Source organism: Ambystoma mexicanum, chromosome 5p, assembly GCF_040938575.1.
Source record: "Ambystoma mexicanum isolate Mex_15411 chromosome 5p, UKY_AmexF1_1, whole genome shotgun sequence".
Taxonomy (NCBI): domain Eukaryota; kingdom Metazoa; phylum Chordata; class Amphibia; order Caudata; family Ambystomatidae; genus Ambystoma; species Ambystoma mexicanum.
In genome coordinates, this window is record NC_090930.1 from 710,812,966 (window position 1) to 710,832,386 (window position 19,421).

Sequence of the window (19,421 nt, forward strand, 5' to 3'; positions counted from 1 at the left end):
AAACCTGATGAAAAAAAAGGTAAATACAGAGTGACAAACTGTGATGGCAGCTTAGTTAAACCCACTAAACCAAATTTAATTAATCATATCAAATTGTCATTGAAGACTCCTCAGCATAAAGAAGTATATTAAATGTCCCTGCTACAACTCTTTAAACCATGGAGAAAAGAAGAAGAAATACTAGAAAACTATGATTCATATGAAGATGCTTTCAAAGCAAATTAAAGCACTATAACTGATGTAAACTTTACACAATACAAAACAATGTTGCACAATGAACAGCAACATGAAGAAGAACTCCAGGCCCAACTAGATAAAGACACTCCTGACAGTAGTCAACCTTCTGTAAGAGGAAGCCAAGAACCACTGGGAGAACCACTAATAATAAATGAGGCAGAATTAGCTATAATAGAAGTAGAAAACACCATGTGTCAGTATGAAGACAAAGAAGACTTAACTATACTACAATCAAAACTAAACAACGAACAATGTAGCATTTTTGAAGAAGTAACAAAACAAATTGCACATGGTGTACAACATGAAAATAAAGAATGTTCCTGCCATAATTATAAACCTATACTACTGTACGTCAGTGGTGAAGCTGGTTCTGGCAAAACATTCCTAATCAAAATCATCAGTAAGTTCCTTCAACAATTGACAAACAACAAACTGTCAGCTGTTGTCACTGCCCCCACAGGTTTAGCTGCCTACAACATAGGTGGTGTCACGTTACACCGATTACTACTATTGCCAGTAGAACACCAGAACAAATAAGACTATTATAAACTTTCTGCAGAAGCTGCAATGGAACTACGCAGAGTATTGAAACAAATGAAAATGCTACTAATAGATGAAGTGAGCATGGTCTTCAACCTAATGTTGGCATTGATTCATCTCAGATTACAAGAAGTACTCAAAAAAAACTATGAAGAGCTCTTTGCAGGAAAATACATTATTGTTTTCGGAGATCTTCTTCAATTGACACCAGTAAAAGGTGAGCCTATTTTTAAAACATTAGGACACAAACTCTGCCGTAAAACTGTTGGCAACATTGGAAATGTCAACCTTTGGCAACATTTCCAATACAGAGAATTAACAGAAAACATGCGGCAATCTGCAGATCTCAATTATGCCAACATCTTAAAAAGTATCAGAGTTGGTATACTTTCTAAAGAAGAAGAGGCAATATTGAAAACCTGGCACATTAATGCACTTTATGGCAATAATGCATGTGCTATAGATGTTATGGAACAATTAGCCCACAAAAATGTCAATTGTATGGCCTTAATGCCAACTCTTGAAAGCTGTTTCAAAATCAATGAAATAATGTTAAGTAAAGAAATGCAACAAATAATGGAAATTAGCGCCACAGAAAAACTAGATGTAAATGGTATGACACTACCTATGTGTGACCAAGCCACAACAAGACTAAATAGTTTAGAAAAATCAATCTCAAACACAGCAGGCTTAGAAAAGATATTAAAATTATCCTTAAATTGCAGAGTAATGCTTAAACGTAACCTTTAGTGGACCAATAACTAGTTAATGGAGCACTGGGTACAGTTGTTGGCTTTCAAACATACCCATGTGACAACAAAATTCAGTTTGTCAATATTCTCTTTGACAAACTTTCAGAAGTAAAAAGGATAGGACGCTCAACAGCTCGATTCCTTTTCTTCAAAGACATGTATGTACGCAGAGAACAATTTTCTCTAACTCTTGCATACGCAGTCACGATTCATAAATCACAAGGTCTTACCATAGACAAAGCAATGATAGAAATTGGTAACACAGTCTTTAAAAAAGGGATGAGCTACATAGCACTATCACGCTTACGTACACTTAACAGTCTATTTCTAATCAACTTTGATGCAAGTAAAGTAAACGCTGATATTCCTTGCATTTTAGAATACAATAGACTTCGCTCACTATACACCCCCCATCTAAACACATATTCTGTTCCACAAAAGTAAAACGTAATAAAAGAAAAATAAATCAAACAGAAATGCAACAGGATGCCATTGCAAATCCTCCATAGTGAGTACAAGAAAGTAATACTTCATCAAGTACCACAAGCAAAAAAGAATCAATTGGGGAAAGTAAACCAAGTACTTCTTCAAAGAAGGAAGACAAACTCCAAAAAAAGCAGTCAGATACAGAACTACATGGTCCATTTAAACTCTCAAATATAGTTGGTGTATGCAAATGTAGCAATGAATATTCTATTTCAATTACCACCAATTGTTGACAACATTTACTTACACAGTACAGACCCACTGTGTATGCAAATGTTAGTACTTCACAGAAATGCAGCAAACAATCCTGATAACACATATAGTGTTTATGGAATAAGACAACAATAGGACTACTGTGCTGGAATGGTGAAATTCACTATAAACTCACAGGAAGATCCACAAGAATTTCTAATGTACTTACTACAAGTATTGGAAAACAAAAACATACCTGCAAATGAAATCTTCCAGATTTCATACATGTGGAAACATACATGCACTCTCTGCAACAATGTGACAGAAGAACAAATCCCCAAAGAACGCTTTGTATATATATCAATACCTAATTGTGAATCCATTCCATTTCAGAAACTTGTAGAAAATGCAAACCATGGTAGATTATGTTCTACCTGCAATTCAGATAATCGCTCCACGTTACTAATACAAACACATAGTAAATACGTAATACTAATGCTTCTACGTTACAATGCAGATGGTACCAAAAACAACTGCAAGCTGACTGGATTCACACATGGTCAAATATCACTTGGCAAGAAAACCTTCACAACAATAGGTATAATCTACCACACAGGAGCCACAACCAATTCAGGGCACTACACTGCATATATAAAAAAGAAATGTGGATGGTTTCCATGTAATGATAGTACCATTACTCTAAAGCAGAGATTACCAGCAAATCGTTCAAACGCTTATTTAATGTTCTTAAAACCAAAATTTGATAACTAAACTGTACTTAAACCCTAAGTAAACTTGTAGTAAAAAAATGTAAACTGTTAGAATATTCCAAATACTTTCTAACTGCCCAAAAATTCTACACCAACTAATCAGATAAATGAATACCCACAAATTATAGCAAAAAAAAGACAGTTAAAATACGTCAATTGGTATCCAACTGTCCCAAAATTTAACAATATCCAAACAGATAAATCAATACCACTAAAATATATGAAAAAATAGACAGTTAGAATGCACCAATTGGTATCTAACTGTCCCAAAATTTAACAATATCCAAACAGATACATCAATACCACTAAAATATATATAAAAAAATAGACAGTTAGAATACGCCTACTGGTATCTAACTGCTCCAAAATTTTATAATATCCAAATAAATAAATAATATGTTACTGCTCCAAAAAAATGCAACAAGCCTATGTATAACACATTAGCCAGAAACAACAAGTGAACACTGAAAACAAACAAACAAATAAACTATAGCATAACAGAAAAAGTTTTCTCCCACAGACCCAATGAATTTAGCAACGAACACAGAAACTGAGCAAATTGTACAGTACTCTGGGTTGTAAACTACTAAATATGAGGGTCCAAAAAAATAAATGTTGATTATACAATGTAATAAGTCATTACAAAATACTAATACTAACATGCTATTTTCTTTTATCACAGAAATGAACAAGAAATACATGTACTCCAGTTACTAAACCAAACAGTAAGTATATTATACACTCTATGCCCTGGCCACAACCATCGAAGCATATCGCACCCATAGTATCTTATAACTTTGTTCCGTATAAATTTGTTTTTGAGCCAAAGTTATAAGCAACTATAAGTGTGATATGCTGCGGTGGTTGTGGCCAGGGCATAGAGTGTTGGGTGCATGGCCATGCAACCAACACTCTATGCCCTGGCCACAACCACCGCAGCATATCACACCCATAGAGTAAAACATTTCAACTATGGCCTATGGAAACTTTTAATGTCCGCGGACATTATGAGTGTTCTTAGAACACTTTGAACTTGACAACGAACAATACGGACAGCGTCCTCAGAACACCCCCATTTTGTTTATTTATGAACATTTCAGGACACCGCGAGAGTTCTTAGAACATTTTCAACTTGACAACGAACAATACAGACAGTGTCTTCAGGACACCCCCTACGAACATTTCAGGAAAATGCGAGAGTTCTTAGAACACTTCCAACTTGACAACGAACAATACGGACAGCATCCTCAGAACACCCCATTTTGTTTATTTACGAACATTTCAGGACACCACGAGAGTTCTTAGAACATTTTCAACTTGACAACGAACAATACGGACAACGTCTTCTGGACACCCCCTACGAACATTTCAGGACACCACCAGTGTTCTCAGAACACATTCAATTTACCATCGAACAATACGGACAGAGTCCTCAGAACACCCCCATTTTGTTTATTTACGAACATTTCAGGACACCACGAGTGTTCTTAGAACACAATCAACTTGCCAGAGAACAATACGGACAGCGTCCTCAGAACACCCCCCTTTTGTTTATTTACGAACATTTCAGGAAACCGCGAGTGTTCTAAGAACCCATTCAACTTGCCAGAGAACAATACGGACAGCGTCCTCAGGACGGACAGCGTCATCAGAACACCCACTACGAACATTTCAGGACAACGCGAGAGTTCTTCGAACACTTTCAACTTCACAATGAACAATACGGACAGCGTCTTCTGGACACCCCCTACGAACATTTCAGGACACCACCAGTGTTCTCAGAACACATTCAATTTACCATCGAACAATACGGACAGAGTCCTCAGAACACCCCCATTTTGTTTATTTACGAACATTTCAGGACACCATGAGTGTTCTTAGAACACAATCAACTTGCCAGAGAACAATACGGACAGCGTCCTCAGAACACCCCCCTTTTGTTTATTTACGAACATTTCAGGAAACCGCGAGTGTTCTAAGAACACATTCAACTTGCCAGAGAACAATACGGACAGCGTCCTCAGGACGGACAGCGTCATCAGAACACCCACTACGAACATTTCAGGACAACGCGAGAGTTCTTCGAACACTTTCAACTTCACAATGAACAATACGGACAGCGTCTTCTGGACACCCCCTACGAACATTTCAGGACACCTCCAGTGTTGTCAGAACACATTCAACTTACCATCGAACAATACGGACAGAGTCCTCAGAACACCTCCATTTTGTTTATTTACGAACATTTCAGGACACCACGAGTGTTCTTAGAACACAATCAACTTAACAAAGAACACTACGGACAGCGTCCTCAAAACATCCCCATTTTCTTTATTTGCGAACATTTCAGGACACCAGGGGAGTTCTTAGAACACATTCAACTTGCCAGAGAACAATACGGACAGCGTCCTCAAGACGGACAGCGTCATCAGAACACCCCCTACGAATATTTCAGGACACCACAAGTGTTCTTAGAACACATTCAACTTGCTATCGAACAATACGGACAGCGTCCTCAGAACACCCCCTACGAACATTTCAGGACACCGTGAGTGTTCTTAGAACACATTCAATTTGCCATCAAACAATACAGACAGCATCTTCAGGACACCCCCTTGGAACATTTTAGGACAACGCGAGAGTTCTTCGAACACTTTCAACTTCACAACGAACAATACGGACAGCGTCCTCAGGACACCCCCATTTTGTTTATTTGCGAACATTTCAGGACACTGCGAGTGTTCTTAGAACACATTCAACTTGCCAGAGAACACTACGGACAGCGTCCTCAGAATACCCCCATTTTGTTTATTTGTGTACTTTTCAGGACACTGCGGGAGTTCTTAGAACACGTTCAACTTGCCAGAGAACAATACGGACAGCGTCCTTAGAACACCCCCATTTTGTTTATTTACGAACATTTCAGGACACCGCGAGTGTTCTCAGAACACATTCAACTTGCCATCGAACAATACAGACAGCGTACTCAGGACAGACAGCGTCATCAGAACACCCCCTACGAATATTTCAGGACACCACGAGTGTTCTTAGAACACATTCAACTTGTTATCGAACAATACGGACAGCGTCTTCAGAACACCCCCTACGAACATTTCAGGACACCGCGAGTGTTCTTATAACACATTCAACTTGCCAGAGAACAATACGAACAGCATCCTCAGGACACCCCCTACGAACATTTCAGGACAATGCAAGAGTTCTTAGAACATTTTCAACTTGATAATGAACAATACGGACAGCGTCCTCAGAACATTTACGAACATTTAAGGACACTGCGAGAGTTCATAGAACATTTTCAACTTGACAATGAACAATATCGACAGCGTCTTCAGGACACCCCTTACGAACATTTCCGGACACCGCGAGTGTTCTTAGAACAGTTTCAGCTTGCTTCCGAACACAACGGACACATATTGAGTCCTCAGAACACCCCCCATTCAGTTTATTTAGAACATTTCAGAACACCCGTGATGTCCGCAGACAAATCGAACACAACAAGAACGTCTACCACATGAAAAAACACAACTTTCAATCTATCTCATACTCTCCCACCCTCCTCAAACACTCCTACACACCAACACACTCTACTAAATACACATTTTGAACCAAGGTTCACCGCGCTGTCCGCGAACATCCGCAAATCCAAGATGGTGGGCGCCACCGAAAATCTGACGCGCTTCACGCTTCACACTGTCCAATCATCGAACACGTCGCATGTCCGCGGACATGACATAAGCCGATCGGCCAATCAGGATACTGTCCGCGGAGCGAACAGGGAAGTGTGTCCGCGGTTCGAACACAGATATCACTAATTCTTTATGACCCACTTTTTGCTCATTCTAAAAAAAACTACTGGACCGATTTTCACCAATGCTGCAGAAGTACGCTTTCGGGACCAAGCCGCTGCTCCTGGTCAAAATTTGGTGAAAATCCGTCCAGCGGTTTGGGCTGTAGGCGCAAGCAAAGTTTTTTCCCCATTCAGTCTATGGGAAAGAAAGAAATTTTGGGACACCCCCTATAACATTTTCCCCCCTGAACGAATCCTCACCAAACTGTGCCAAACTATTCAGAGTGGGCCATATACATTTTTTGCAAAGTTTGGTGAGGATTCGTCCAGGGGGAGCAAAGTTATAAGCCGCCCAAAAAGTGCTCTTTCTATCGAAACACCAACTTAACCATAACTACATGGCCACTGACGTGGCCATGTAATATATATATATATATATATATATATATATATATATATATATATATATATATATATATATATATATATATATATATATATATATATATATATGTATTTACAGGAGAAGGGAAGGTGAAAAATACAAAGAAAGAAATGTTTGAAGAATTTAAGGAGAAAGATATGGAGAGTGAGCACTGCACTATCCATCGTCCCCACTATACTGGTAAAATCAACAGGGGAAGTGGTTATGAATAGAAACATGAATTATTATTAGAAGTAGTAGTAGTAGTAGTATTAAATGCATACCGGTAAGCACACTCCTTGTATGAAAAATCCCTTGGTTTAGACATTCTTGGTGTTACTGCATATGTGAATCCAGATTTGAGGTACTATGGGAGGAGTCTGGGAGATTATGGTAACAGCTAAATTATTCTAAGTAATGGTGATAAAGTCTATTGACTATATTGTCTGCTGAATCACATGACTGTACCATTATCTTTTTACACATGTTATGTTTAGAGAACATTCTATGGAAAGCACTGACTACGTTTAAACTATGAAAACGTTGCTTATTTAAGGATGGTTTCATGGTATGACACATCACTATAAAGCAGAAAAGAAGTGACAAATCCATGTGCAATTCCAGGCTACGGGTTTGGAAAATATTGTAAAGTGTGTAACGCCCATGTCATTTTGTAGGCTCAGAATGCTGTGTTTCCTTTTTACCCAGTCAGTAATTACGGAAGATGCTGCCTCGATGCAGGGGTTAAGCTTTTTGAGTAGAAGGTCCAGGGACGTCATTTCACCAAAATGCTAGGGGTAGCGGAAATGACATCACACGAAATGATGTCATTTGACCCCACCCTGAAGTGATATTGCGGGAAGCGATGGAACATGACCTTTCACCCCTTGACAAGACAAGAAGTGCCATCACATAGCATTGTACCTAAGTACACTACTAAAAATATGGTTACAATATCACTATAATGTGATATACATTTAATACAAGAATAGATCACAATATGTATCGTTAAGATCAGTGTCTATAGGCCCATATTACCAAATTACTGTGAATGCTAGCAGACGTCCATGGCCAAATGATAATGATGTGTTATTATATAGCACTTACGCTTAAGCGCTTCATATAGAAAAAATATACATACAGTATCACCCAACCTGTGTTGGTACTCATTTATCAACCTCAGAAGGATGAAAGGCTGAGTTGAGGTGTTTAAGAACAGACTAAATCAGTGACTCATACCCTGATGTGTGCCTGAAATAAACCTTTAATGAGTCTAGCAATTATTGTATAGAATTCCAGAAAGGCACATTATTTGGTAGTCCTGTTCTTTCTTATTTAGGGTCACTGCTGAAAGTGTTAGACATTTGGAACCCCTGTTTTTTTATTTATTTTTTATTTAAAGAGGCCTGAACAAAAAGGCCAGCCACTCCAGAAGCAAAGAGCCACATGGCGCTAGCTACAGCCGAGGAGATTGCATTTAAAAAAAAATGTTTTAAAAAAAGACACGATTTCTTTTTTTTCTTTTTTTTTAGGGGTAGCAAGGAGATCACAGGGGTAGCAAGGGAGACCTCAGGGGTCGCAGTTGCGACTTCTGGCGACCCCCAAATGACGTGCCTGAGGTCATGGAGTGATTTCAGGATGATTGTTAATTAGTTTGGGCCTGTGCGATTCAATGGAAGGGGTATGGCAGCATGGTGAGTCCAGGGAGGCAGGGAGTAACTGTATCATATTGACTGCATGAATGGCAGTTCACTGAACCAGTGACTGTGAGGACTCATGAGAGGACAGAGAAGCGGAAGCTGTCTGTGAGGAGAGCGTGTGAGCGAGTTGAAGAGTGCAGACTATTTTCAGGTGAGTGGTGCTATGAACAGAGTCTGTGACAGAGATTTGTCCCACTTAGTGGTTCTTAAGATTCACCCCTCTGCTAGTGGAAAGGGGAAAATTGGGGGAACCCTATGGCAGCATAATTAGAACATGGTGGAAATAAGAACATGAATGCTAAAATACTTTGAGAGAACAATCTTGCACGCAGATTTCTAATCTCAGTACTCGGATCTTGTACATTATGCACTGACCGATTTAGGCCTGCAAACACTGGATGTTGAAAAGGGAGAAGCAAGCGTATTTTAAAGGACATTATCAAAGATCTAGTGGGCATAACTAGCTTTTAGAAGGACTCATCTTTTGTATAAGGCAACCTAGATATGAAATGGCAGTTAGTATGGCTATGCCTACCACTGTGCAATAATATTCTGCCTCATTACAGGTTTTGCAGTAATTCAGCATTAGATGTGACAAACTAAGAACAAAATCTGCCACTGTTTCCCCCACTCGGTTCCATGGATTTAGCACAGGATTCCGAGAGGTGGTATGGTTGTGTTAGTCCCCATTTTTGGAGTCCGTAGGACTCCAGGGTCATTTTGGCAGTTTTTCCTCAAGCAGTATATGTGCTGATTGTTGGTGCTAAAGGGGAGGTTTTATCTCCAGCATCTTGCTGGGGGTAAATCCTCCACTTAAAGGCCAAACTCGTAGTGTGGGTGTGTGGTAAATGTGGTGGGAATTCTTACGACCAAAAAAAGTGTTGGTAACATGATAAACTGTACCGCCAAAGTTGTAATGATGCCCATTTTATTAAAATTTAAGTTGGCCAATTTAACCTTAAAAATAGTTGAGGCCGCCTAGGGGGGCAGAAATAGATTGGATGGACTACCCCACGTTCTATAACAGGGCTGCATGACTGAACACAACCAACATTAATTTTCCATAGCATGTTCAGTAAAAGGAAGCATTTGTTAAAACCTTTCTTTTTATGCCATAACATCTGTTCTTTTAGAGAGAGGTTGATACTTATGGATGCACCACCCATAAGTGTGATTTAATTTAGAATATGCACTTTTTTTAATGACGGAAATTAAAGTGTGCAAATTAGCAGGCCGATTCATGGAATTAATGTGCGCTGAAGTTTTCAGCGCAAGCGTGCGAAAGCGTGCGAATCGCAGTGCCAGTGCGAAAATTGCAGTGAAACCCGCGCACAGCGATTCATGGAAGTCTGTGCGCGTGTAAATCCCAGGATGTGCGCCAAAATTCTGCGTGGCGCGCCAAAATTCTGCGTGGCGCACGCTGGCGCACACGTCTCCAAACAGCGTGCGCTACGCGCACAGCGAAATCGCACATAGCGCGGCTCACGCACAGTAGGAAGAACAGAGGGTGTGACACGCAGAATGGGGAACAACACGTGAAAATGTGGGCGTCACGGGGGAAGTACAGGAGGCAAATGCGCGGAACGCCCACACGCACGTTCAAAACACGTATTCATGGATTCGAACGGGGCTAACACGTGTGCCAAAAAAAGTTGCGCTAATCCGGAAACACGTACGCCAGCAGGAAGCAGGCGTACGTGGACCCGCGCAGCAAAAAAGTGCGCGCAAACAACAAACAAGCTCACTTGCCAGGATGAATATACCATTCCTAGCAGCAGTGGTCATAGGATACCGCAGGAGGAGGAGGAGGATAGTCAGGCCCAGAATTTTCACACCCAGAACCAGCATTTTTGGGATGCCTGATGACCAGGTGTATGGGAGGTACAGGTTTCCACCTCACATAATACTCGACCTGGTGAGTGAGTGAGTGGGAGGATGACCTCACATCACCCACCCTGTGCTCCCAAGCACTCAGCCCCCTGGAGAAGGTCCTCAATGTACTGCACTTCCTGGCCACTGGATCATTTCAGTGGACAAGTGCTATAGTGGGGGGGTGTCACAGGCCACGCAGTCACACTGCCTACACCAGGTCTTGGCCATCATGACTGCACACCCATCAGTCTGCAGGCACATATCCCTGCCCAAAACACCTGCAGAAAGGCAGGCTGCCATCCAGGATTTTTACGGGGTGGCACAATTCCCCAAAGTCCTAGGTGCCATTGATTGTACCCATGTGGCTCTACGTCCCTCAGGGCATCAGAGCACATCTATAGAAACCGCAAGCACTGGCATTCCATCAACGTCCAGGTAGTATGTGATGCCAAGGGAATCATCACCTCAGTATATGCCAACTATCCAGGGTCCACCCACGACAGTTTTATTTACAGAATGTCAACCCTAAACCGGGACCTAGAAGCTGGGCGGCATGGCGATACATGGCTGCTCGGTGAGTATAAATGCCACAGCACATGCATGTATGTCAGATACTGAGTAATGTCACAACCCCACTAATGATACCCATCACCACCTCCCCAGAGGACAGTGCATACCCTCTGAGCACCCACATGATGATCAAAAATCAAAAATGAAAAATCAAAAATGGCCATGTGGGGCCGGGGGGGAGAGGCCACCCAGGAGGTCCGAGGACAGGGTGCGCACCAACAGCCACCTGTGTGGATGTTGGGGGAAAAAAAAAAAACACCTCCATGGGCTCATGGCCTGCACGGCTATGCCAATGTGGGAGAACTGCTGCTGTCGCTCTCATCACCCTCTGCTGCTGCCACAGGAGGTGGTGGTGCTATGGAAGGCAGCCCACGCAAAGCCCTGTTATGGTCCTCCATGGCAGCAAGCATGCAGGTGTGGAAGGTCTCGTTCTGGAGGATTATAGTGCGGAGATCCCCATGCACCACCTGACGTGATGCCCAGATCTCCTCTCGAGTTGCCTCCATCTCAGCTGAGAGCGAACGTGTGAGCCGCTCCAGCTGCAGTTCTGTCCTCAAGTTAGTGGAAGCCTCAAGGTCAGCAAGAGTGTCCCTGAGGTGATGGAGTTCTACCCTCAGGGCTACCCTGTGGCCCTGGGACTCTATTGATATCGATTGGCGTAGAGTCTCCAGTGCCGCCCGTCGGTCTCTGTTGGACGCCAACATGTCCTCCCTGTGTGATTGGCAAATGGAGTCTGTTGCCTGCTGTTGTTGCTCCATCTGCCTTTCAGGGGGGACAATGGAAGTGGCCACCTTCTCCATTGCTTGAGCCATCATCTCAATTGATGCTGCCTGTTGGGTTGCCATACTGTACATGGATTGTTACCATGCGTTATTTCCTGGTGGCGTACGACCACCACGTCGGCAGGCACCACACCTGTTTGGGGCATGGCGATACATGCCCTTGCTGCGCCTTGCTGTGCCGGCACTGCCTGAGGCTGCAGGACTGCATTCCCCCTCTGATCTGCTGGCCCAGGAACAGGATCAGATGTTGTGGAGTGTGACCCTGCATCCGTTACCGCCAAAGGCGGACTTACCAACACTGACATCCCCATAGAGGGTACTACCCCTGGTGCAGGTGGGTTGGACAGAACAGAATCCCTGCCAGAAACACTTACCTGTGACGGCACATAGGTCTCATCATCTGAATCAGCACCTGAATATAGGTCTGGGGAGGTGCACCCAGAGACACCCCTGGACAGAATGGTCTGCAGCAAGATTGGGTTCTCAACAACCACCACACCACGTCCCCCACTGGTGCTCGGTCGTGCCTGAGATCCCTCCTGGGTCTGCAACATCTCTTCAACCTCAACAGCATCAAGTGCGTCATCCCCTGAAAAAACATGAAAGACAAAAAATGTAAACAGGCATTAGCACCATAACACACAAATAGACCTGACAAGCTACAGAACCAGTACATGATTTACACATGTCCCACATGACTATAACCCTCCCATGCATGCACTGTCACTGAGTTGGAAGGGGAGGCAAAAGGCAGACACTGATGACACCAAGATGGAAGAGCAACACATTTGCTGCATGCTGGGTAGCACTGCCATCACACATTGGCCTGTGAGTGGCATGTCCAATACACATACATGACACATGCCATCACACAGATGGCATGTACCATAGCCATGGTACATTCCACAAGTACATCCATATGTCAGTGAATGAATACTGTCAGCCATCCATGTGAGATGGACATGATGAGATGAAAAATGCTACATAGTGTGACAAAATAGGCATGTGCCACACACTGCAACACATGCAGTGTACAAAAATACAGTGATTGCAGGCCGATGTACACATCAATGGTTGTGCACTTCAACATGACAGGAAACAACTATCATGGTCCACATTCAAACAGGCCCCAAAAATATATGTGATCAGGCCAATACTCAATCAGCCTGAATGGTCAAATCATTCACCTAACAAGGTAACACATGTGGGCCAATGTGGGGTTCATCAATGACAGAAGCATGTCACAAATGTGACAATAGGGCTGAGGAATGCGTAGCAAAAGTGGGAGAATTGAAACAATCAGCCTGAACGAACACTGAAAAATACAAACAATGTTGTTGCAAGATGCCACTTCAAGGGATACTGCCGTAATGTTGCGCTAAATTACTACTGTGGGCAGAAGGGATACTGTCACACCCAAATCCAAGGCCGCTGAATGTTTTAGATGAATCACATGGGTGACCCATACATGCATTACAGACACATGCATGGGCACTCACCGGACAATGCATCATAATCAGGTAGTTCTCCCACACCTTGGATCTGTTCCTCTGTGACGAAGGCCCAAACAACAGACTCATGTTCAGTGAGTTTGTTGTCCTCTTGTGGAGACCCACCGCCAGTCACCAGAGTAGCGGCATGATTTGAGGCCAGCTTGTTCTTTGCTCTGCGTTTCAGGTCATTCCACCGCTTGTAGCAATCATCAGCTGTGCGCCTCACAAATCCAAGGGCACTTATGCGGTCGGCGATGATCTGCCAGTGTGCCTTACGTTGACCAGTTGTGGTCTTGGACCCTGCAGTCACCAACATTTCGTGGCTATGTGCCGACACATAGGACACAAGTGGATCAAGTTCCACCTCATTAAAGCAAGGTTTCCTTGAGGTACCGGAGTGTGTAGCCGTGTTTGGGATTCTTAGCCTCTCTTGCCAGATGACCCTTCTTCCTCTTCTTTAAACTTGGAGCAGAGCCTGAGTGGCTTACGCCGCTCTGGTCAGTAGGGGCAGAATCACCAGTGGACTGGGTAGTAGGAGTGTGGGAATGCACAATGACCATAGGTCTTGATGCAGGCATTGGTTGCAGGGTAATGTTGGCAGGGGGAATGTCAGTTTGATGGACCTGGACTGACACTGTCCTGGCTGGGAGAGTCCTGGATGGAGCTGCAGCGGCCCCTGCAGCCTCCCCACCCTGCATACTTGGGGCAGCAGATGACATAGCTTCCCCAGATCCACGTGGCTTGGTGACAACAACTTGCATCGCCACACATGGCCTAGACTTGCTGACCTGGAAGTCAGCCAGGGAGTCATCCTGTGCCAGGTCAGGTGCCACAATGGGCTGGTCCAACAGGGGCTGAGCTGGGATGGTGTCAGCCACGTTTCCCTCAACCATGGGGGGTCATGGGTGTCACTGATTGTTCCTTCACACATGGGGGTATAGGGGCAACCTGCAAATCCCGGCCACGTCCCTACCGCGCCCACCACGCCCACCTTTTGAAGGTCGGCCACCTTTGCCTCCCTTAGCGCTTGTTCGCCTCCCAACCATGGCACTGATGTTGTTGTGCGTATGGGAGTTGCAGTAAAATATTGTCCTGGGCAATTGGGGGTGAAAGGGGTAGGATACTAGATGGAATTGGTACCCTAGTGCTCTAACAAATCAAAAATGAACATGCACGCAACCCCTCGTAGACAACGTGCGTGAAAAAATGAACCCGCACTACGCTGTGGCACCCAAAAACACAAAAATAAGCGTACGCTTAATACACACAGCCTACAATGACCTCTGAAGGTGAACGTGACACACGGGGCAAGCACAGTTGCTAAGTACGAGCGGAACTCACCGCCTGGAAAAAGAACGTGAAAAATATGCGTGTGTGCGCGTTGGCAACACCCCCGCCAAAAGAAGAATTGTACGCTGTCTGAGGAGACCGGACAAAAGGAGAAGTGAACTCTGTTTGAGGAAACAGGCCCAACAAAAATTCAGAAAAGAGCTGTCAGAGGTAACAGGGAGTACGAACTAGAAACGCTGTGAAGTAATCGCTTGTGAACCAATAAGAAGTACATATTTCACCCACTCGCTCTCCACGAAAAGCACATACAAGGAAATGGCGTCCTACACGTAGCTTTTAAACCGGCCCCGTCAGATAAGCGTGAACGCGGGTGCTTTCTTCCAATTACACGTGATGACACTCGGACGTGCAGTTTTTCCACGTGTGCTCTGTCATCACGTGCTATGAGGGAAATGCCCGCATGCGTAATGTAACTTACCTGCTTACGCGCTAAGGGCCTTTGGTCCAATGAAATCGCGCACGTGTGCTGGCGTGCTTACGCGCTAAGGCCCTTTCCTCGAATTACACGCTGACGTGCAATTTTTTCACGTGCCAAATCACTCCGTATCAAGCTGGCTACGTGAAAACACACGGAAGACCACGCTCCTGCACAGAAGGCCGAATTACTGCCCCCCAGATCCCCGAGCACGCTCCCACCTGCTATCTGCTGCTGCCTGACTGCCTGCTGCCCACGTGCCCTGTCATTTGCTGCCTGCACATCAGCCAGGGGTGTAGTTGCTGTGACCACCCGACTGGGCTTCCATCATTCCACAGCCCAGCCCCAGGATCCAGTTGCCCACCCACTCCTGCCTCTGGGGTTGCCATGTCCAGCACAACACCATCTGGCAGCACTGGCAACCCCCAGCCAGAGAGGCAGAGGGCCACCAGCTTCACTGCCACCGAAGTTGGTGTCCTGGTGGAGCAAGTCCTGGGGCAGTATGATGCCCTCTTTGGAAGTTCGCTCGCCGACAATGAAGGACGGACCAGGATATGGATGGACATCATGACTGCCATCAACGCGGAGGGGGTGGCAGTCCCCGACTTACATCATGTCAAGAAGCGCTGGGAGGACTTCAGGTCCAGGACCCTCAGCAAGGCCCGATGCCTTGCTAAGGCAGCCGATCCCAAGGGGTGTCGGGTCCAGCTGTCGAACCATCAAATGAGGGTCCTGGAACGCATATGCCCAGCGCTCTACGTCCAGATCCTTGAGAGGCAGACCCGTCTGGAGTCGAGCGGTAAGTGTACATGCATGTTGATAGTACACTGTGCGTGTCGTGGTGTGCCAGTAGTGTGCAGGTTGCACATGTGTTTATGTAGGGCCATGTATGGATGTGTATGAACATGGGCGTGAGGCTGCCACATGTGAGTCCTCTCAGTTGTGATACACATTGATGGTGTATGTGTTGGTAAGCATGCTGGGCAAATGCAGGTGTGGGAGCATACATGTTTGAATTTCTGTGTATGTACATTGTCATGGTTGTGGCATGGATGGTGGTTCATAATGCATGTATCTGCAATGTGTACATGTGCATGTATGTGTATCTGACAAGTGTGCAACTGCGATGCAACATGGATGCACGTGACACTGATATGTAGAAGGATGAATGGCAGATGTGACATGTATGGCGATCTCATCACTGCAACAGTTGGAGGAGATGTAGACATGCATGTAAGTGTGGTGGCGTGTGTGCATGTCTAGTGCACTCCTTGTGTTTCATGTGATGTCAGGCTCACCTTTGGCTGTTCATGCTGTTGTATGTGTGTGGATGATGCTGCCTGGTGCAATATCGCTGTTGAAATGTTCATGTGTGTGAGTTAAAATGACATGTCTGTCATGGAGTGTGATGCCGTGTCTGAATTTAAACATTGCCACTCATGTGCAATTGTCATGTGTACATCAGTCCATTGTACAGTGCCCTGATGCCTGTGTTTTATCTCTCCCTGTCTGCAGTGTCAACTGAAGAAGAGGGCGGAGAGGGTGCTGTGGAGCACAGCGACAGGGATCGTCCCACCAGCCGGAGATGCAAGGCCCGGCTCCCCTCCCAGATTGTCATCTCGTCGGGGAGTGAGGAGTTTGGTGCCACGTCCCAGGCCGCAGCTGCCGAGGGTAGGTCCAAGAGGCGGAGGTTGGAGGTGGGCTCCTCGGCAGCAGAAGGGGCAGCTGAGACCCCACAGGGTCCGACAGAGGAAGATGGCATGGAGTCATCCAGGTAGGTGGGGGGTTTGGTGGAGGAGGAGGCCGTGGAAAGGACACACACGGGGTCTGGAGGTGGGGATTCCACTGGTGCTAGTGGTGCAGTACAGGACCATGGACAGGAGGCAGCACTGGCCGCCGCGGAGGTGCCTGTGTGCAATCCTGTCCCTGATCCTGTCACTGCATGATCTGGCACCAGCAGGGATGGCTACGTCCAGACCCGTTTTCAGGGAGGGGATGAGCGCACAACAACTGGCCTTCCTCTCCCTGCGGATGTGGCTATCTGGGACCGTGTTGAGCCTGTCCCGGGCGGGATAGCGTTGCGTCAATTGGGCATGCGAGGTGACTCGCAGTCTTTTCATGAAGAGACTGCACGTCATCTCGTGTGCCTCTTTGACCACGTTGACCTGCTGGGACGGGTCACCAGTCCTGGATTCCTCTGTGTGCTGGACCTCCTTGCGACCCCCTCCTCACCTGAACCCCCTACACGCCAGTCGTCCTCCATGCCATCTTCCCACCCATGTATCACCTGGGTACCCTGTGGAGCTGCCTCTGACCCTGCGGCCAGGCTGGTGGAGGACACATCCCTGCCACAGTCGGGAGTCGGACGTCCAGCAGGGGTGACCACCTCAACAACTGCACCCCAGCCGGAGGAGGATGTGCAGGCAGCAAGAGCCAGGGCACAGGCAGAGGCACAGCAGCAGCAGCAGCAACAAGGTGGGAGCCATCATGGCTCGGGGCCTTCGACATCGGAGGGGCAGGCATCGGCCAGAGGGCAGGAGGACCCAGGACTGGAAGTGTCTTCCATGTGGCAGCGGTTAGGCCATGCTATAGATGCGGAGAGGCAGCGGGCCGAAGAGCACGGCTCACAATGGTCAGGGCGGAGAACTCCATGCGGAGGGCCCTGAGGCGGGCCGAGTGCCTCGAGGCAATTCGCAGGGAGTTGGAGGAGAACATGTCATCGTCCCTGTGAACCCTCGGGCCATGGAAGAGGACCGCCTCCAGGACATTAAGCAGGAGTGCGATGATGCCCTGGCCCGGGACATCCAAAAGTGAGCATTCGGACTAGCCCGCTGCGCTTGTAAATAGTTTTTAGAGTTAGGTTTCCTTTTCATTTTCCTTTTATTTGTGGACAATGGACAATGCCACAGAAATTTGTGTATAGTTATATTTTTAGGTAGTTTGTTAGGTAGGTTTCATTTGTTTGGTTGGGATCATGGACCCTTTACATCCTTGGACAATGGATTGTATATAGTTTCATCATGTATTCATTTTTTTTTTTTGCATTATGGACATGGAGCAATGGATTTATTTTTTCCGGACAATGGATTGTAAATAGTTGAACTATGAATTGATTTCTCTTTTTTTTTTTATTATGAACATGAAGCAATGGAGATTTTTTTTTACATTTCCTTTGGATTTGCGTTGTTGGAGGGTGACTTTGGACTGTTTTTCTTTCTAATTTTTTTGGATTGGTTATCATTTTCATTCAATCATCTTCTTCACATGCTTTTCATTTCATGTTTCTTATTTTGGTATGCTTCAATTTCATTTTTGATTTTATGTACATAATACATTTTAAGTTTTTAGTTCCATGTGTGGGATTCGCTCATTGGGTTGATGCATGTGAAAATGTGGGTTTACACAAGCAATGCCAACCAGTGTATGTGTGTGACGGACATGTGTTGATGTAGATAGTTGACTTTTGGTTTGTGTAATGAGATCGCATTTCACTGCTGGGGGGGTGGGGGTGCAGGGGGACATGAGTCGGGCCTGCTGGCAGGTGCCCCTCAGTGCTGGGGGGTAGGGGTCCAAGGGGACATGAGTGGGGGCCTGCTGGCAGGTGCCCCTCAGTGCTGGGGGGTGGGGGTGCAGGGGGACATGAGTGGGACATGAGTGGGGGCCTGCTGGCAGGTGCCCCTCAGTGCTGGGGGGTGGAGGTGCAAGGGGACACTCAGTGCTGGGGGGTTCAGGGGGACATGAGTGGGACATGAGTCGGGGCCTGCTGGCAGGTGCCCCACAGTGCTGGGGGGTTGGGGTGCAGGGGGACATGAGTGGGACATGAGTGGGGGCCTGCTGGCAGGTGCCCCTCGGTGCTGGGGTGTGGGGGTGCAAGGGGACATGAGTGGGGGCCTGCTGGCAGGTGCCCCTCAGTGCTGGGGGGTGGGGGTGCAGGGGGACATGAGTGGGGGCCTGCTGGCAGGTGCCCCACAGTGCTGGGGGGTGGGGGTGCAGGGGGACATGAGTGGGGGCCTGCTGGCAGGTGCCCCTC